The 20,959-nt window shown below is 44.7% G+C and overlaps 1 long non-coding RNA gene across 2 annotated transcripts in view; it reads right to left on the bottom strand.

Annotated features, from left to right (window-relative positions):
- LOC138426794 (uncharacterized) overlaps positions 1–20,959 on the bottom strand; it is a 118,742-nt gene that overhangs the window by 41,048 nt on the left and 56,735 nt on the right. Inside the window, exon 1 of one of the 2 annotated variants that reach the window (XR_011251748.1) lies at positions 10,148–10,948. The exons of the other annotated variant lie outside the window; for it this stretch is intronic. This is a non-coding gene — a long non-coding RNA (uncharacterized lncRNA). Of the gene's footprint in view, positions 1–10,147; positions 10,949–20,959 lie in introns of those variants that run through there. 2 annotated transcript variants of the gene reach the window in all.

Below are 20,959 nucleotides of genomic sequence, written 5' to 3'. Positions count from 1 at the left end.
AGGTTGCTTCCAGGTCCCAACTATTTTTTTTTATTTTAATTTTTACTTTATTTTACTTTACAATACTGTATTGGTTTTGCCATACATTGACATGAATCCACCACGGGTGTACATGAGATCCCAAACATGAACCCCCCTCCCACCTCCCTCCCCACAAGATCCCTCTGGGTCATCCCCGTGCACCAGCCCCAAGCATGCTGTATCCTGCATCAGACATAGACTGGCGATTCAATTCTTACATGATAGTATACATGTTTCAATGCCATTCTCCCAAATCATCCCACCCTCTCCCTCTCCCTCTCCCTCTGAATCCAAAAGTCCGCTATACACATCTGTGTCTTTTTTGCTGTCTTGCATACAGGGTCATCATTGCCATCTTTCTAAATTCCATATATATGTGTTAGTATACTGTATTGGTGTTTTTCTTTCTGGCTTACTTCACTCTGTATAATCAGCTCCAGTTTCATCCATCTCATCAGAACTGATTCAAATGTATTCTTTTTAATGGCTGAGTAATACTCCATTGTGTATATGTACCACAGCTTTCTTATCCATTCATCTGCTGATGGACATCTAGGTTGTTTCCATGTCCTGACTATTATAAACACTGCTGCACATGCTGCAATGAACATTGGGGTACACGTGTCTCTTTCAATTCTGGTTTCTTCGGTGTGTATGCTCAGCAGTGGGATTACAGGGTCATATGGCAGTTCTATTTCCAGTTTTTTAAGGAATCTCCACACTGTTCTCCATAGTGGCTGTACACTGTTCTCCATAGTGGCTGTACTAGCTTGCATTCCCACCAACAGAGAAAAGGGTTCCCTTTTCTCTGCACCCTCTCCAGCATTTATTGTTTGTAGACTTTTGGATAGCAGCCATTCTGACTGGTGTGTATCTCATTGTGGTTTTGATTTGCATTTCTCTGATAATGAGTGATGTTGAGCATCTTTTCATGTGTTTGTTAGCCATCTGTATGTCTTCTTTGGAGAAATGTCTGTTTAGTTCTTTGGCCCATTTTTTGATTGGGTCATTTATTTTTCCGGTATTGAGCTGAATGAGCTGCTTGTATATTTTTGAGATTAGTTGTTTGTCAGTTGCTTCATTTGCTATTATTTTCTCCCCTTCTGAAGGCTGTCTTTTCACCTTGCTTATAGTTTCCTTCATTGTGCAAATGCTTTTAAGTTTAATTAGGTCCCATTTGTTTATTTTTGCTTTTATTTCCATTACTCTGGGAGGTGGGTCACAGAGGATCTTGCTGTGATTTATGTCAGAGAGTGTTTTGCCTATATTTTCCTCTAGGAGTTTTATAGTTTCTGGTCTTATATGTAGATCTTTAATCCATTTTGAGTTTATTTTTGTGTATGGTGTTAGAAAGTGTTCTAGTTTCATTCATTTACAGGTGGTTGACCAGTTTTCCCAGCACCACTTGCCAAAGAGATTGTCTTTTCTCCATTGCACATTTTTGCCTCCTTTGTCAAAGATAAGGTGTCCATAGGTGTGTGGATTTATCTCTGGGCTTTCTATTTTGTTCCATTGATCTATATTTCTGTCTTTGTGCCAGTATCATACTGTCTTGATGACTGTAGCTTTGTAGTATAGTCTTTAGTCAGGCAGGTTGATTCCTCCAATTCCATTCTTCTTTCTCATGATTGCTTTGGGGCTATTCAAGGTTTTTTGTCTTTCCATAAATATTGTGAAATTATTTGTTCTAGTTCTGTGAAAAATACCTTTGGTAGCTCGATAGGGACTGCATTGAATCTATAGATTGCTTTAGGTAGTACACTCATTTTCACTATACTGATTCTTCTAATCCATAAACGTGGTATATTTCTCCATCTATTTGTGTCATTTTTTATTTCTTTCATCAGCGTTTTGTAGTTTTCTATTTATAGGTCTTTTATTTCTTTAGGTAGATTTATTCCTAAGTATTTTATTCTTTTGCTGCAATGGTGAATGGGATTGTTTCCTTAATTTCTCTCCCTGTTTTTTCATTGTTAGTGTATAGGAATGCAAGGGATTTCTGTGTATTAATTTTATATCCTGCAATTTTACTGTATTCATTGATTACCTCTGGTAATTTTCTGGTGGCATCTTTAGGGTTTTCTATGTAGAGGATCATGTTATCTGCAAACAGTGAGAGTTTTACTTCTTCTTTTCCAATCTGGATTCCTTTTATTTCTTTTTCTTCTCTGATTGCTGTGACTAAAACTTCCAAAACTATGTTGAATAGTAGTGGTAAGAGTGGGCACCATTGTCTTGCTCCTGACTTTAGGGAAAGGGCTTTCAATTTTTCGCCATTGAGGATAATGTTTGCTGTGGGTCTTCAGTTCAATGTTAAGCCCCTTAAAAACAGTGACTATGTTATTTTTCTCTACTTAATGGAACAACACAAGAGAAGACTCTACACATGGACATCACCAGATGGTCAACACCAAAATCAGATTGATTATATTCTATGCAGCCAAAGATGGAAAAGCTCTATACAGTCAACAAAAACAAGACCAGGAGCTGACTGTGGCTCAGATCATGAGCTCCTTATTGCCAAATTCAGACTCAAATTGAAGAAAGTAGGGAAAACCTCTAGACCATTCAGGTATGGCCTAAATAAAATCCCTTATGATTATACAGTGGAAGTGAGAAATAGATTTAAGGGCCTAGATCTGATAGATAGAGTGCCTGATGAACTATGGAACAGGTTCGTGACATTGTACAGGAGACAGGGATCCAGACCATCCCCATGGAAAAGAAATGCAAAAAAACAAAATGGCTGTCTGGGGAGGCCTTACAAATAGCTGTGAAAAGAAGAGAGGCAAAAAGCAAAGGAGAAAAGGAAAGATATAAGCATCTGAATGCAGAGTCCAAAGAATAGCAAGAAGAGATAAGAAAGTCTTCCTCAGCGATCAATGCAAAGAAATAGAGGAAAACAACAGAATGGGAAGGACTAGAGATCTCTTCAAGAAAATTAGAGATACCAAGGGAACATTTCATGCAAAGATGGGCTCGATAAAGGACAGAAATGGTATGGACCTAACAGAAGCAGAAGATATTAAGAAGAGGTGCCAAGAATACACGGAAGAACTGTACAAAAAAGATCTACACGACCCAGATAATCATGATGATGTGATCACTAATCTCGAGCCAGGCATCTTGGAAAGTGAAGTCAAGTGGGCCTTAGAAAGCATCACTATGAACAAAGCTAGTGGAGATGATGGAATTCCAGTTGAGCTGTTTCAAATCCTGAAAGATGATGCTGTGAAAGTGCTACACTCAATATGCCAGCAAATTTGGAAAATTCAGCAGTGGCCACAGGACTGGAAAAGGTCAGTTTTCATTCCAATTCCAAAGAAAGGCAATGCCAAAGAATGCTCAAACTACCGCACAATTGCACTCATCTCACATGCTAGTAAAGTAACGCTCAAAATTCTCCAAGCCAGGCTTCAGCAATACATGAACCATGAACTCCCTGATATTCAAGCTGGATTTAGAAAAGGCAGAAGAACCAGAGATCAAATTGCCAACATCCGCTGGATCATGGAAAAAGCAAGAGAGTTCCAGAAAAACATCTATTTCTGCTTTATTGACTATGCCAAAGCCTTTGACTGTGTGGATCACAATAAACTGTGGAAAATTCTGAAAGAGATGGGAATACCAGACCACCTGAACTGCCTCTTGAGAAATCTGTATGCAGGTCAGGAAGCAACAGTTAGAACTGGACATGGAAAAACAGACTGGTTCCAAATAGGAAAAGGAGTACGTCAAGGCTGTATATTGTCACCCTGCTTATTTAAATTCTATGCAGAGTACATCATGAGAAATACTGGGCTGGAAGAAGCACAAGCTGGAATCAAGATTGCCGGGAAAAATGTCAATAACCTCAGATATGCAGATGACACCACCCTTACGGCAGAAAGTGAAGAGGAGCTAAAAAGCTTCTTGATGAAAGTGAAAGAGGAGAGTGAAAAAGTTGGCTTAAAGCTCAACATTCAGAAAACGAAGATCATGGCATCCGGTCCCATCACTTCATGGGAAATAGATGGGGAAACAGTGGAAACAGTGTCAGACTTTATTTTGGGGGGCTCCAAAATCACTGCAGATAGTGATTGCAGCCATGAAATTAAAAGACGCTTACTCCTTGGAAGAAAAGTTATGACCAACCTAGATAGCATATTCAAAAGCAGAGACACTACTTTGCCGACTAAGGTCTGTCTAGTCAAGGCTATGGTTTGTCCTGTGGTCATGTATGGATATGAGAGTTGGACTGTGAAAAAGGCTGAGCGCTGAAGAATTGATGCTTTTGAACTGTGGTGTTGGCGAAGACTCTTGAGAGTCCCTTGGACTGCAAGGAGATCCAACCAGTCCATTCTGAAGGAGATCAGCCCTGGGATTTCTTTGGAAGGAATGATGCTAAAGCTGAAGCTCCAGTAGTTTGGCCACCTCATGAGAAGAGTTGACTCATTGGAGAAGACTCTGATGCTGGGAGGGATTGGGGGCAGGAGGAGAAGGGGACGACCGAGGATGAGATGGCTGGATGGCATCACGGACTCGATGGATGTGAGTCTGAGTGAACTCTGGGAGATGGTGATGAAAAGGGTGGCCTGGCGTGCTGCGATTCATGGGGTCGCAAAGAGTCGGATACGACTGAGCGACTGAACTGAACTGAACTAATGGAATTCTGTGTCCTTAGATCATATAACTGAAAAAAAAGATATGCTCTGTTGAAACCTGAGTTCAAATGTTATCTCCTACTCTATGATTCTGTACAGTTCCTTTGACCTCAACTTCCCTGCTTCCCAGATTCCTCAAAAAGTTGGTCAGGATAATAACTGTGAAAGAATGGATGTAGAAATAAATGCTTGCTACACAATAGGCACTCAGGAAACATTTATTGCATGCAATCTGTGGTAAATGATGCATACCTATTCATTTTCTTTTTCTTTAAAGATTTTTTTTATGTAGACAATTTTTAAAGACTTTATTGAATTTATTACAATACTGCTTATGTTTTTTTCTGTTGTCTTTTTTTTTTTTTTTTTTTTTGCCTAGAGGCATGTGCAATCTTACCTGCATTGGAAGGTAAAGTCTTAACAACTGGGCTGCCAGGGAAAGTCCCTTTTCCATTTTTCTAGTTAACAGTTTCCTGTGTGCCAAGATTTGAGATCCATAGACCCAGGCTAACCCAAACTCATAAATCTGTTTTTTAGTCCAGCTGATATTGCTTTGGTGCTACCACTTGGGTCCTCAAGTTGCCTCTGTCTGAGCCTACTTCTACATTCCACCCTGTCTGCCTAGAAAGTCAGATTGGGAAATCTCAGCTCTATGGACAATAGATAGTTTACTTTAGGACACTCAGACTTTCTCCACATCCTAAGAGTCCAGATCTCGAGTACAGTAGATTCAACTTGGGGGAAGAAAGTGAAACCACCACACTAATCCTTCTTTGAAGCCTTTGTGAGTCCCAATTCCCAGTTCTTTATGTGCATTTGTATACTTGTACCTATGTGTATTTTTGACATATGTCATGATTGATTTGGCCAACTCTGAAATTTCCAGACGTTACCACCCAGCCATGGCAGTCCTAGACCAGGTGTGCCTCACCTGTGAAGCAGGGCTCATTCTCTCAAGTCTCTGTTGTAGAAAGGGAGGGTAAGGGGAGTGCTTTGGCAGATATAGGAAACTTGGGGAGAAAAAGGGCTGTGTTATCCATCCATTCCAACTCCCAACCCCCAGTTTACTAATCAAAACAATCATTTCTCATTCAAGGATACCTTGATTTACAAATCTTCTGGGATATTTTTGTTCTTTTGAACAGAAACAGTCTGGACAAGGAGGGGGGCCTTTCCAAGTGGAAGGATCAGAGGCTGCCAGTCCAGAGAGGTGGAAGGCTGTGACCCAACCTTCCAAGAGAAGAAAGGACAGTGATGCTCTGTTTGCCCTGAAGCAGCAGAAGGAAAACCACAGCCTGGCACGTGTCACCCCTGATCCTCCCCTCCCACCAGTGCCTTAGTAACCATTTCTGACAATAGAACATGGATGAAACATTCACTTGCGTGGAAGTACTGCTCCTACTTGGGATAAGATAAAAGGCACTTCTCTTCTGTGAGTTACAAGGTGATCAGTGGATCATGGGTGATGGTGTGCGATGGCTTGGGAACTAAACCACCAGGGGCTGAAGCTCAGCTGCATGTTCTTGGACCAATTCTTATCCTCCCAATGCCTCAGTGTCTTCATCTACAATAAAGTGACTCATCATAGTGCCAGCCTCATAGGTTGTTCAAGGCTTAAGTAAGTTATTATATCTAAAGTTCTTAGAGGACTTCCCTTATGGTCCAGTGGTTAAGAATCCACCTGCCTACACAGGGTACAAGGGTTTGATCCTTGGTCCAGAAAGATTCCACATGTGCTGGGGCAACTAAGCCCATGTGCCACAACTACTGAGATGGTGCTCTAGAGCCCGAGAGCTGGAACAAAGACCCAGGGCAGCCAAAAATTAAGGAAATGAATAAACAGAATTTAAAACAAACATAAGTAAAAATACTTAGAACAATATCTCTGAGTGCTCCATAATTGTTAGCTATTATTATTACCTAATTCTCAATTGTTTTCACTAAAGAGAGGATGAAGAGACATGAACTGTCCATCCAGAAATGCACTCTCTTACATTTATATTGTTCACTTTACAAACCTAACCTTCTCTGATTTGGGTTGAACTGGTACACTAGCTTCAATATGTCAGGGTATTCATAAGAATATCACAGAGAGAAGACAGTGGAAGAGACATGCGTTTAACAACCCTCTGTTAACTGCCCCCATGGGTCATTCTAACTCCTGTTTTCTTTTCTTTCTAAGCAGCTGCATCTGTACCCACAACCAAAGTCACAGCTCACCCTTCCCTATATGTAAGGGTGGGCAGGTGTAGAGCTTACAAGCCTCTAAAGCCAAGGGCTTTCCTCCCCTTTCACAGGGACAGGGACTGTGAGCCTGGGGATGGATGAGACAGATACTGGGTATGTACTTCATGCTCTGGGGGCTGGCACTGGAGTGTGAGTGGGAATCGCATTGTCGGCAGCTTGTGAGGGGCCTGGGAGGACAACAGGGCCAAGCAGGAGAGAGCAAACCAGTCCCACGTGAGGGACGGGGAGCCAGCCTGGAGATCAGATCGGCACCAAGACAAGGCCGGAGCAGCACAGTGCAGCTCATGGGCCATGAAGAAGATATCCACTGCAACGCACAGGGTAGTGGCAGAGGGTCACCAGCCCCATGGGCTTTCAGGAGGAGTCTCTGCTGAGAAACTAAGGGTGGCGACTGGATTAATACCCAGGCTGTCAGAGAAGTGAGGACCATGCTTGAGAACCTGAAGATGGGTTAAAGCAGTGCTCTAGTCCCTGAACAGACTGTCAGGCTGCCTGGGGGAGCCTAAACACTAGTCTTAGACAAGACACTGAGTCAGGGCCCTGCCAACCCTGCAGCCTGCCTTCTTTTGGGAGACTGTGAGTACATACACACGTGTACTGGGAATATATAGGAATAATTATAGCTACCATTTATTAAATGTCTGCTTTGCCAAGAGCTGTGTGGTCTGTTTTGTTTCATGTTTTTAAACATTTTCTGGATGTGGACTGTTTCTTAAGTCTTTATTGAATTTGTTACAATATCCCTTCTGTTTATGGGGGTTTTTTGCTTTGTTTTGCTGTTTTTGCCACCAGGCATGTGGGATCTTAGCTCCCTAACCAGGGACTGAACCTGTACCCCCTGCACTGGAAGGCGAAGTCTTAACCACTGGAGCACCAGGGAAGTCCCAAGTGCTGTGTTGAGACTCATGTGTACCACTTCATTTGATGCTGACCATAACCTGCTGAGAGAGGCCCTGCTCTACCCTCCACGGCCCTCCTGGGTGCAGACTCCAGGCTTGGGTCCAAGGGACTTGGCCTGCTGCAGTCCCCTTGTACCAAGAACCAGAAGCAGCGTGTGCCGGTCCAGGAAAGGTGCTTAGTCAGTATTTGCTGGATATTTATCTTTGCTTTCAAGAGAGGACACGGCAAACTAGAAAGGTTCAGTGACTTTCCACAGTGACAGAGGTTACAAGGAAAAGTCAGAATCCAAACCGAGCCCTGGCGACTGTGTTTATTTTTCCATCTTTCTCTTCTGGGTAGAGTGGAAAGCACGCTGGCTTGGCCGTGAAGACCCCAGCTTCTACTGCCAGTTCTGCCTCTAGGGGTGTGGGCTCTAGTCTCCTCCATCACAAATTAAAGGGCCAGAGCAGCCGCCATCCACAGGGCCTTCTAGCCCTCGGGTCCTGTGGCTGCCGCAGATGGGCTGGGTGGATTGCCAGGGACAGGATCTGAGTCACAGTGGACACTCCCCAGGAAACAGAGACCTGAAAAGGTCAGTTGATGGGTGGCCTGACCCAAATCTTGGAAAATGTGGGGCAAGAAGAAGCTGCCACAGAGAAGCAAAGGCCGACGAATGGCGGGGGGCACCTCTCTTCCTATCGGAAGGGCATGTCCCATCCTCACCTGGGGGAAGCAGTCACTGCTGCTCAGACCCAAGGCAGCAGGTGTCCTGCAGCTTCGGGGCTTCAGCACTCTGTTTTCAGAGCCTCATGTCCAATCCCATGGGTAATCACCTCCGGTGATTACAGCTGGGTGATGTCTGAGGATGACAAGACTCTGAATTCTCAATATTAATTTCGGCCACCTTCGCAAATTCCCCTTCATTACAGTTTCATTTGAAACACTCTTGCTCACTGAGGATCCTCCATTTCAAACACAGTGGCCCAGAAGAGTGAACTCTGAGACGGCCAGGCTGTCACTCTGAGTTATGTGTCATGCTAAAGATGCCTAGTATTAGACTTTACAAGGTTTTACTGCCTCGGCTTTCATACTATTAGTGAAAACGACTTGTGTGTGTTTGTTCAGGCTTCCTCCCAGCAGATCCTGTCCTTTTCTTCCCAGGAAGTCCACAGCAGCTCACAGGCAGTGTTGCCTCCCTCTCTTCTATTCTGTGGCTGCCCTTGTTCAGTGAGGTGAAGAAACCTGGGTTACGTAAGAGCAGGAACTTGCACCCTTTTGGGGAGACAGGGGCTCCTTTCATAACTTGGTGAAACCTCCTCTTCCATCCTCCCATTCCTAACTCACATGTGCACATACATGCCACATGCAAGTTCTAGTGGTCTAGGACCACCTAAAACCCAGCCTCTGAGGTCTCTTGTTGTTGTTGTTTTTATTCAGTTGCTCAGTTGTGTCCAACTCTTTGCAACCCCATAGACTGCAGCACACCAGGCTACCCTGTCCTTCACTATCTCCCGAAGTTTGCTCAAGCTCATCTTCATTGAGTCAGTGACACCATCCAACCATCTCATCCTCTGTCGCCCCCTTCTCCTCCTGCCCTCAATCCTTCCCAGCATCAGGGTCTTTTTCAAAGAATCGCCTCTATGCAGCAGGTAGTTAAAGTATTGGAGCTTTAGCATCAGTCCTGCCAATGAATATTCAAGATTGATTTCCTTTAAGATTGACTGGTTTAATCTCCTTGCTATCCTAGGGAGTCTCAAGAGTCTTCTCGAGGACCACAGTTCAAAAGCATGAATTCTCCAACGCTCAGCCTTCTTTATGGTCCAACTCTCACATCTATACATGACTACTGGAAAAACCATAGCTTTGACTATACAGACCTTTGTTGGCAAAGTGATATCTCTGGTTTTTAATATGCTGTCTAGGTTTGTCATAGCTTTTCTTCTAAGGAGCAAGCATCTGCTTGGTTAAAAACTGGGTCATTTTAACCCCTGACTCAGAACAATGAGACATCATCATGCAGAAAAAGAAAAAAATTAACCTTGACCCTCATCTCACATCTTATACAAATATTCACTCCAAAGGATCAGAGGCTTTAAAGTAAGTGCTAAACTAGAAATACTATTAATAGAAGAAAATATGAGAGAAAAAGTTTGTAACCACAGGTAAAGCAGACTTCTTAGCTATGACACCAAAAGAGTGGAGCATAAAAGAAAAAAAGTGACCATCTGGATTTCACTGAAACTAAAAGTTTTTACTCTTCGGAAAATATTATTAAGAAAATAAAAAGACAAACCACAAACTGGGGAAAAAAAATATTTGCAGAACACTTAACTGTGTCCTCTTCTTAAGAAACTTGCCTGGGGACTTCCCTGGAGGTCCAGCGGTTAAGACTCCACACTCCCAACGTGGGGGCAGGGGTTCAATCCTTGGTTGGGGAACTAAGACTCCACATGCCATGCAGTACAGCCAAAAATGAAAAAGAAACTTGCCTGGAAGTCCTGCCCAGAAAAGTTTGCTTGCCTTTCATGTGAACTCTTGGCTAGAGGTGGCCTGGGGAAGATTGCCTTTCAGCTGGGCATAAGGTTCCTGGAATATCACTGGGTTTTGTGACCAGGGCAGAAGAAGGGAATGCACATGGGGTAGGCAACCAGGAGCATGCCTTGTCTGCAGTGCAAACTTTTGGGAAGCTCAGCAGGTGGTAACAAAGTGCTCCCCATGATCTGGCCCTGTCCCTGGGGCAACACTGTCTCCAGCCTGGAGCTCCACAGGACAGGCCTTATACACAGGGAGCCCTGGAGGAAGATGTGTGTGCAGACTTGCAGGGGCCAGGGCTGCACAGGGCAGGAGAGAGATCCCCCGGGGGGAGCCGTCTGTCTGTACATGCGTGGAGGCAGTGATTCTGAACTTGGCCTTCACAACAAGGAGCTTCAGGAACCCGGCAGGGAGGGGAGGCAGAAGACCCAAGACATGGGAGCAGGCAGTAGGATGCAGCCTTCAAGGACTAAGAAGGCGATGTGTCTGGAGTGGCAGTATGGGTGTGCTGAGAAGTGGAGTTGAAGTTGGTCTGAGCCAGGTCCAGGCAAATCCCAAAAGCCAGACAGAGAACTTGGGACTTGATGACATAGTGGATGGACCCTCCTTTTAGAACCGAAGGGATGACTTGATGAAAGGAGAGCTCTTCATATCTGCTCTTCCTTCTCCAGAGAGAGCTCTGGTCATCAACTTTCTTCCTTCTCACCTTTAGGGAAAATACACTCATTTACTTCAGGGGAAGAAAACCCCTCCAGCTGCACCAACCATAGGCATCAGGAAGTGATCCCCATCACTCACTCTCTTCCTGCAGAGCCAAAAGACAACATCCATCCCCAGACCCCAAACGTATTAGCCAGGGGTCAGAGTTAGCCTTCTCTTTTATTATTATTGGGATATAGTTGCTTTACAATGTTGTTTTAAGTCTCTGCTGCACAACAAAGTGAATCAGCTATATGTAAAATTATGTCCCCTCCCTGTTGGACCTCCCTCCCACCTCCCCCATCCCACCTCCCCAGGTCATCACAGAGCACTGAGCTGAGCTCCCTCTGCTATGCAACAGGGAGCTCCCAATTCATCCTAACCTCCCAGTTCATCCCACCCTCCCCTCACCTTCCCATGTCAACACATCCATTCTCTACATCTGCATCTCTATTCTTGCTCTGCAAATAGGTTCATCTGTATCATTTTTCTAGACTCCACATACATGTGCTAAAGCTGTCATTCAAAAAGATATACGCACCCCAGTGTTTGCCGCAGCACTCTTTACAAGAGCCAGGATATGGCGGCAGCCTAAATGTCCCATCTTCAGATGAATGCATAAAGATGTGGTACACAGACACAATGGAGTATTACTCAGCCATTAAAAGGCATGAAATTGGGTCATTTGTAGAGATGTGGATGGGCCTAGAATCTGTCATCTAGAGTGAAGGAAAGGGAGTTGGTGCTCTGGACACACCCCAAGAGGTAGGGCTGACAGACAAGCCCTGACCCCAGCTCTGCCCTGAATGCCTCCCACTGAGCCCCACCCATTGTGACCCTCATTTCTCTGCTGCTGTGTATTCTTCATTGCAGTTATTTTTCCCTTTCCCAATTTAGTGCTTATTTAAGCCTGATTTCACCTGGGAAACAGGGCTGGATGTAAACAAGAACTCACTGTGACATGCCATAACCAGATCCCACAGGACAATGGGTGGTGCAGGGAGAGAGGCATCAGAAACATGAGGAGCTGTGAACTCTCCATGTAAGGAGGTGGTGGCCAGGAGGGCGTGGGAATAGAGACAAGAGGGTACACATCAAACAAACACAGAGGTGATGACCTTTCACAGTCTCAGGCAGAGAGCAGGGAGCTTACAGCCCAGGGTGGAGACCATGACCCCACCCAACAGCTGGCCAACCATGTAAGGTGGGTCTTGGGGTTGGATGCTCTGTTCATCCCGGAGTGATATTTCCGTAAGCTTGAGGTCACTTCCGCCGGCAAAGCAAAACTCAAAGGAAATGACATCATGCTGACGAGTGAGGCAGCTGCTCCTGTGTGAAAGCCAGGGGGTGAAACCCAGTGACTCTGAAAGCTTTTAAAGGTTTTCTGCTCTGCTAACAAAGCATCAGAGGAGAGCCATGCCTTGCGCGTGTATCTGTCCCAGGGTCACCATGGTGATGCTATGTATGTTTGCAAGGCTGGAAGCATCAGAAATGGAAAAGGAAGCCAGGGTGGACCAGAGCGGGGAGCCCTGCAGGAATTTCCCTCTGATCCTCTGCAGGCCAACTGTTAACAGAAAATGTGCCTGTCTGAGTTTTGTCATCCAACCTGCCATTTCCACAGCTCAAGGAGGGAAAAAAAAGTCCCAAACCATAAGAGTCATTCCTGGAAGCGTTCAGATAAACCCATCTTCCCAAGCAGAGTTAAGCACATAGGGATGTCCTAGTGAGAGAACCTCCTGCAGGTCAGTTCTGAAGATGAGGTTCACTGTTGGGGGCGGAGGCGTGGGTCTCTAAGATGGTGGGTGGGCCCGCTGTCACTGGGGGGCCAGCAGCACACGTCAGGAAGCACCCATGATGTGCTGGCAGCCTGGACCCGTGCATCCGTGAGGGATCCCATTTCTAGATAAGAACCATCCCCCGGGGGCTGATGGTCCCACAGACGAGAACCTCAGTGTTTGCAGCAATTCCTCAAGCAAGACAGTCAGCCTTTTAACCATTCTTTGTCTTCTCAATCACCTCCCAACTTTCCCTTAAACTGAGGGAAGCATACGCTAGATAACAGAGGATTCTGACCAGCATTGAGTCCAATGATGGGCCAATGTCTCTATCATGTAAACTTACTTTTAGGTGAATCACATAACATACGTATGGTGGCCAACATTTAATCCAGTGTCTGACTCAAAATAGTAGGAGCTCAAAAATGTTTGTCAAACAGATGAGTAATGTTTCCATAGGTAGATGGGCCAGTGCTGAGGAAATATGGAAAAGATTCCCACCTAGACGTCTGGTGAGGTGGTCTGCATGGAGTACACAGAGACTGCTGAACAGGATGCAGGGAGGCTAAGTTAGCTGTGCTTCTAACCCAACCCTCCTTCCTTACACATATTCATTCCTGCACAAACTTTAGGCTTATGGAGATCAAAATTTCCCTGGAAATGTACTGCTAAATCTCAGTTGACTGGTAAAATATCTTTCCTACAATGAAGGCCTAAGATTTGGGCAGAGAAATGAAAAAGAGACAGACTTGCGGCATGCTAAAAATAACGTAAAATATACAAAACATCATAGCATTTTCCTATAAGTAGTAAAAGCAACTTCCTAGGATGGCAGCAAAGCTCCAAATAAACAGTACACTGAAATGTATTTTCCAGGAGGTCTGAAACAAGTCTGAGTACTTTTTCAAATTCACATGCAGCTTTGTTGACGTCCGATTTTGTTTCAGGCCAAGTAATAAAGTCATTCAGTCATTTAACAAATGTTTATATCAAACATCTATAATCCAGAGCAGTGGTTCTCCCCCAGGACAATTCTATCCCCCAGGGCACATCAGTAACATTGGAAGACATCTTTGATTATCACAGCTTGGTGGAGGGTGCTGTTGGCATCGAGGAGAGGCCGAGGATGATGCTAAACACGGAACAGACCCCAACAAGACAGAATAATCTGGCCCAAAATGTTGAAGAACCTCATAGAGGGAGATAGAAATCTATATAGCACATAATAAGGTTTCTATTCAAATCCTGGAGAGTTAGAGAAGGCTTATCAAATGAAGTGATAAGTATACTGACACATGAAGAAGAATCAGGAGTGAACTTAAGTGGAAAACAGTACCCCAAGAGGAAGAAACTTAGGCAAAAGCCTGGAAAGGAGCATTTGAAGAACTCTAAATAGGGACTTCCCTACTGTCTCAGTGGTTAAGACTCTGTACTTCCACTGTAGGGGACACAGGTTCAATTCCTGGTCAAGGAACGAAGATTCCTCAAACTGCATGGTGCAACCAAACACACACACACAGAATGCAAAGAGAGTGGATATTCTCTTAAGCAGCCTTCCCTTATATTAACTCAAGTGGAACAAGCCGACTGCTGCCCACAGCACACTGTGCACTTCTGCCCACCCACCCAGATGAGTTAAATGCTAATCAAGGGTAAGCTGGATTTGCTTCCAAAGCTGTTTATGCCAGTTTTTAAATTATCTTATTTGTATCATTTAATTAAATACTATGAAAACTCATAATATAAGATTGTGAAAAGAAAGTTGCTATTTTTATTCTAATTAGGATGCTCTGAAAGATTTCAAGGTGAATCCTAAAAAGAAAATACTATCAAGTTAGATACGGGTAAAACCATTGCATAAGACTCTTGAGAGTCCTTGGGCAGCAAGGAGATCACACCAGTCAATCCTAAAGGAAATCAACCCTGAATATTCATTGGAAGGACCGATGCTGAAGCTGAAGATCCAATACTTCGACCACCTGATGCAAAGAACTGACTCACTGGAAAAGACCCTGATGCTGGGAAAGACTGAAGGCAGGAGGAGAAGGGGGTGACAGAGGATGAGATGGTTGGATAGCATCATTGACTCAATGGACATGAGTTTGAGCAAACTCCAGGAAATAATGAAGGACAGGGAAGACTGGCGTACTGCAGTCCATGGGGTCACAAAGAGGTGGATACAATGAACAACTGAACAGCAAAACAAAGACAAGTTTGATAGCCTACAGGACAAAACAAAGTCTTTAACACGTAGAAGAATTATTCACTCATATTGCTTCACCATCATCAAGTTTATGACCCACTTTCTGAAAGACTGTAACTGGAAATCATAAATAGGCCACTATGGGTGTGGTTTCTGCAAGAAAGATGACTCTTGACACCCATCAGCTTACTCACACTCCAAGAAGAAGTGTTGGCTCTATTTCAAAACATTGCTGAATAAATGCACATTGATGTGTTTGGAGATAAACTATGCATCCTATGTGCATATCATTTTTTATGATTCTCTATCTTACACAATATCTTGTATTAATTTGTATAGATAACACAACTTCCACTCTATCTGTATACAGCTGAGCACAGAGCAAGCAGAGAACCTGGCAATAGAGAAGGAATAAGAGGTGAACTCAACGGATGTGAATCTGAGCAAACTCCGAGAGATAGTGAAGGACAGGGAAGACACATGCTGCAGTCCATGGGGTCACAAAGAGTCGGACATGAGTGAGCAACTGAACAACAGTGAAGAGAGGTGAACTGGGGCCTGATGAGGAGTCTCTGGGCTACAATGTGTTTGGGCTCTCATAAGAAATGGCAGCCGTGAAAACTGTTTAACTAGGAAGTTACCTGACCACATACTGTGCCATGGAAAGGAATCGCCTCACTCCAGGGCAGAGCCTGCATTGAGAGAAGCAGGACGACAGGCCAGCAGTCCAGTTAGGAGGAGATTTGGGGATCACTAGCCCTGGGATTTCTTTGGAGGGAATGATGCTGAAGCTGAAACTCCAGTACTTTGGCCACCTCATGTGAAGAGTTGACTCATTGGAAAAGACTCTGATGCTGGGAGGGACTGGGGGCAGGAGGAGAAGGGGACAACAGAGGATGAGATGGCTGGATGGCATCACGGACTTGATGGACGTGAGTCTGAGTGAACTCCGGGGGTTGATGATGGACAGGGAGGCCTGGCATGCTGAGATTCATGGGGTCACAAAGAGTCAGACACAACTGAGCGACTGAACTGAACTGAATCTGTGGATATGAGAGTTGGACTGTGAAGAAAGCTGAGTGCCGAAGAATTGATGCTTTTGAACTGCAGTGTTAGAGAAGACTCTTGAGAGTCCCTTGGACTGCAAGGAGATCCAACCAGTCCATTCTAATGGAGATCAGCCCTGGGTGTTCTTTGGAAGGACTGATGCTAAAGCTGAAACTCCAGTACTTTGGCCACCTCATGTAAAGAGTTGACTCATTGGAAAAGACTCTGATGCTGGGAGGGATTGGGGGCAGGTGGAAAAGGGGACGACAGAGGATGAGATGGCTGGATGGCATCACCGACTCGATGGACATGAGTTTGAGTGAACTCTGGGAGATGGTGATGGACAGGGAGGCCTGGTGTGGTGTGATTCATGGGGTCGCAAAGAGTCGGACATGACTGAGCAACTGAACTGGACTGAACTGAATCTGTGGGGATTAGTGTTCCCTGGGATCATTGAAACAGTGGCACTGGGGATGCAGAGACAGGCATGGATTCAAGGGGTATTTATGAATTAGTATCCTAACTGACAGACTGAACATAGCATAGGAGAGAGGCAATGTCAAAAAACACACTTAAGTTTGGGGCTTAGACACCTGAGACGCTGGTGGTGATCTTCCTGAGAAACAAAACAGAGTAGAAGAATTCAGTGGGAAGATGATGAGCTCAGTTTTGGACATGCTGAACCTCAGAAGCCTACTGGACGTCCAAGGAAAGATGTTCAGTATGCGGTCAGACTCACGGGTGTGGCGGTTGAAAGAAAGTCTAGGGCTGAATACTTGGACATGTGAGTAATCAGCATATAGAAAAAATTTTGGAGTCATAAGAGTAAATGAAATCGCCTGGCAAGGAAATGAAAAGTTGGCCTAAGAGAAGATACATAAAATATTCTTATGAATCAATAAGAAAAAGAGCTAATAAAAGAATATGCAAAAGACATTAGAAAAATAGTTCACAGAAGAAAAAACAAAACACAAGTCAATACATGAAATTCAACTGTCTTACCAATCAAGGAAATTGAATTAATGACATGTGAGCTTTTTTATGCCATTATATTGACAAAAAGTAATGCCTAAGAATGTCAAATGTTGGAAAGGATAAGGATTTCAGGAAGCCATACTCTACTGGCAGGACTGAACCTTGGTACAACAACTTTGGAAAACACTTCGGCATTGTCTTACAAAGTTTACCCAATAATTCAACTCACACATTGGACCCTAGATATTCTGGAATATGTGCACCAGGAGACGTCTGCCAAAAAGATTCAGCACACGTGTTCTTAATAGCACAATACGAGAAGCTACCGATATGAGACGCGACAAGAGGGGACAACACCAGGGAAAGGATAAAGCGTGGTATATTCACAAAAAGGATGGTTATGAAGCAGTAAAAAAAAAGCATGAACAGTACATGCATGCAACAACAGGAAGGAATCTTGGAAACAATGTTGAATGGAAAAGAAAGAATTCCAAAAGACTTCAGTCAGTATATCATTTTAAAAAACTTTAAAAAACTTAAAAACTTAAAAAAAAAAGGGAAAGTGAACAGAATATCACTTCTGTATTTATGCACTGGGAATTGAACAGAAATGAAAAATCAAAAAAATGGTAAAGAAAATTTAGGAAAGTGATTCTCTATGGCAGGAGAGAAGAAGCAGGACAAAGGGAGGAGGAGGGGGCACGTGAGTAAATACAAGTTAGGGAATCAGGCTCATGGATACTTACTAGTTCATTGTGATGTGTAACTTGGGGCTTCCCAGGTGGCTCAGATGGTAAAGAATCCACCCGCCAATGCAGGAGACGCAGGTTCGATCCCTGGGTCAGGAAGATCCCCTAGAGGAGGAAACGGCTACCTACTCTAATATTCTTGCCTGGAGAATTCCATGGACAGAGGAGCCTGGTGGGCTACAGTCCATGGGGTTGCAAAGAGTCAGACACGACTGAGTGACTGAGCACAATGTGTAACTTACACAGAGGTTATGAATGTCCTTTTGTACTAATCAAATAGCATATTAAGACTAAGGAAAAATGAAAAAGTTGCTCTTAGCTCTGCAATTACATCCTGTTCTGGATTCAAACACTGCCTGGTTTTCCCTGGTTAGAGTTACTTTTATCGAGTTGTGTTTGAGGACTTTAACCCCCTTCAGCACACAGACTTACGCCTCCACCCTAGGATACATACAGGACAGTGGGAGGTATGCATTTTGGGGTGATAAAATTATTCATGGCTTCACTCTGTTAGTATTCTCCCATCACTCTGATGCATTCAATTATTTATTTTCATTCCTTTATGTTACATGCATTTGTGTAAGCCACCTCGTGTGCTCTGTGGAATGAAGCAGGGTGAAAATAAACCGAAAATACTCTGTCCCACAGGGGAGTAAAACAATTCAAATTCTGTATATTATTTTCCCATTTATGGAGAGAATGCAGAAAAGTGGGCAGTTCCTTTCCTCTGAGGCAGGCTGTTGCAAAAAGTCTTCCAGAGCCCCTGGCAGCCAGGAGGTGACCAGAAAGGCCATTCACAGGCTGTGCTGGAAAACAGACTGGTGTCCCATGAAGTCCCAGAGCTCTGGCTTGTCGGCAGGGGTCTCAGGGGAAATAGATACAGTTCTGAGAAGTCTCCCTGGGATCCTGTGACAGGAACCAGCCTGAGCCCCTGGACCACCTGCTCCATCAGCCTTCTGCTCACCACTGGCATGGCCCCCAGTCCTCCAGGCCAGGGAGAAAAGGGACCCCACACTGCAGCACCCTCCCCCCAACCCACTGGTGTCTGGGGAAGCAAGGGTTTCCAGGCAGGGCATTTGTTCCATAGCAGGGCAGGCCAGTCTTCCAAAGATGTCACCTCCAACCGCCAGGAAACTGCTGGGTCTTGCCTGTGTTGTAAGAATTTTCTGCATCCCAGAGCAGTCAGGATCACTTGTCTGACTCTATATCAACATAATAAAATTTACAGAAGTCCCAGACCACGGCCTGAGCCAGCAGTCCTGATTCCCCACCCAGTACCAGAACGTAAACCAAGCACTGGAATCCCAGTGTCAGAGTGGGGGCAACAGTCTGCCTCCAGCTGTAAGGGAAGGGCTGGAAGAGGCTCCCACCACCTACACTTCTGCTTGGTCCATAGATGGCTGTGACCTCACATCTCCATGGTAACCTTTGTCCACTGCTTCCTGTAAGATGGCTGCCACCATCTTGCCTATGAAAATGTTTTTACATGAAGATGATGAGGGGGTGGGGAGGAGAGGCAGAGGAGGGAAAGAGGAGGAGGGTGTCCATCTTCATAGGGGTTGTGAGGCTGTGACACCCATCTCTCCTGCAGGACCTGTGCTTATGCCAAAATGTCAGAATCACACTGGGGTCATCCGCCCATCCTCCCCACTGGAGAAGCCCCAATGCTCTTTGTAATGAATGAGGGAGAGAAGTGTATCTCCTCCAGGCACATTCATATCTCAAGAGTCCGTTCTACCACCTCCCCTTCTTACAACCCCTTAGCTCCAGAACCAGTTCTGTACGGGATGAATCTTTATGAAGTCTGTGCTCAGAAGCAGCTAAAGCTTTGTCTCCAGAAAGATGGCAAGCAGAGAATGGCTCTCTGAAAATGCCGCCTTCATTCTGAACACACAAGAAAGCCACTCGGTCTGTGTAACACCTCAGCTATTTTCCAGCACTTACTGAGTGACAGCTTGAATTGCCTCTGTTGTGAAACCTCCACGGATACCAGAGGGGGAAATAATGCTCTCTTGAGGACTCACCACCACCAGCAGCAGCAGCAGCAGCAGCAGCACACCCTCTGGACCAAACCTGCTTGCTCAGAGGCCACAAGGTAGAGTCCTTGGGCCCCATGATGTCTATCCAACAGCCTAGACATAACAGTGTGGGGTATTAGAGTTTTTGATAAAAGAAATGTCAGATTCTTGCAATATCCAATAACTCCATAGCTCCTAGTCTACCAGGAGATGTTGTTCAGTAACTAAGTCTTGTCCAACTGTTTGAGACCCCCTGATATGCAGCATGCCAGGCTTCCCTGTCCTTCACCATCTCCCAGAGTTTACTATAACTCTTGTCCATTGAGTCGTTGATGCCATCCAACCATCTCATGCTCATTCTCAGCATCAGGGTCTTTTCCAAAGAGTTGGCTCTTTGCATTAGGTGGCCAAAGTATTGCAGCTTCAGTTTTAGCATCAGTCCTTCCAACAAATATATTCAGGGTTGATTTCCTTTAGGACTGACTGGTTTAATCTCCTTGCAGTCCAAGGTCCCTGGCTCTCATCCGTTTAAAGACTTTAAAGTCCCTCATCCCTCATCCCCTTAAAGACCCCTTCATTCACTGGCCAAGGGATTTTCTCCAGGCTCTTTCTCCTACCTCTGTTCTTACTGATGGAGAGCAGTTGCCATTTTGAAGTCAAATAGTAGGAAGGTGACAGCATCTGTGAAAAATGTTATTGAAGAATGCAGCTTCCTCCCGCAGGCGCACCCCCAGTTTCCTCCTCTCCTGGGCAGCCCGCCCGCTCCCTCACTTGGCTTCTCCCCAAGACACCCCCTCGCAGATCCTGTGGAGGGGCTCCACTGCCCAGACCCCTGCTCTTAAAGCTGTTTAATAAAGGTAAGAAATAATATACGAAGGTATGCACTTTTACCGTTATTATCCTGAGCAGAGAACTCTGCTTCACTACTTGCCAACAGCCAACTAACTGATTTCCAGTCTCAGTTTTACATTACATTTGCAGAGCGTAAGCTTTTCTCTAGGTCAGCATCACCAAAGTGTATTCCTCAAAGGAAAGGGATTTCATGGCTTGAATATACATATTCCTTTGCATAGAGTATGCTCCTACAAGAGTTTCACATGCTTATTCATATTTTAACTTCTCATAAAGCCAGTTTTACTGGCTTTCACATATGTCATATAACATCTACAAG

The sequence above is a fragment of the Ovis canadensis genome, chromosome 21 (assembly GCF_042477335.2).
Source record: "Ovis canadensis isolate MfBH-ARS-UI-01 breed Bighorn chromosome 21, ARS-UI_OviCan_v2, whole genome shotgun sequence".
Taxonomy (NCBI): Eukaryota; Metazoa; Chordata; class Mammalia; order Artiodactyla; family Bovidae; genus Ovis; species Ovis canadensis.
Note: the sequence above shows the minus strand (reverse complement) of the source record. Positions and strands in the feature narration are given on the sequence as shown.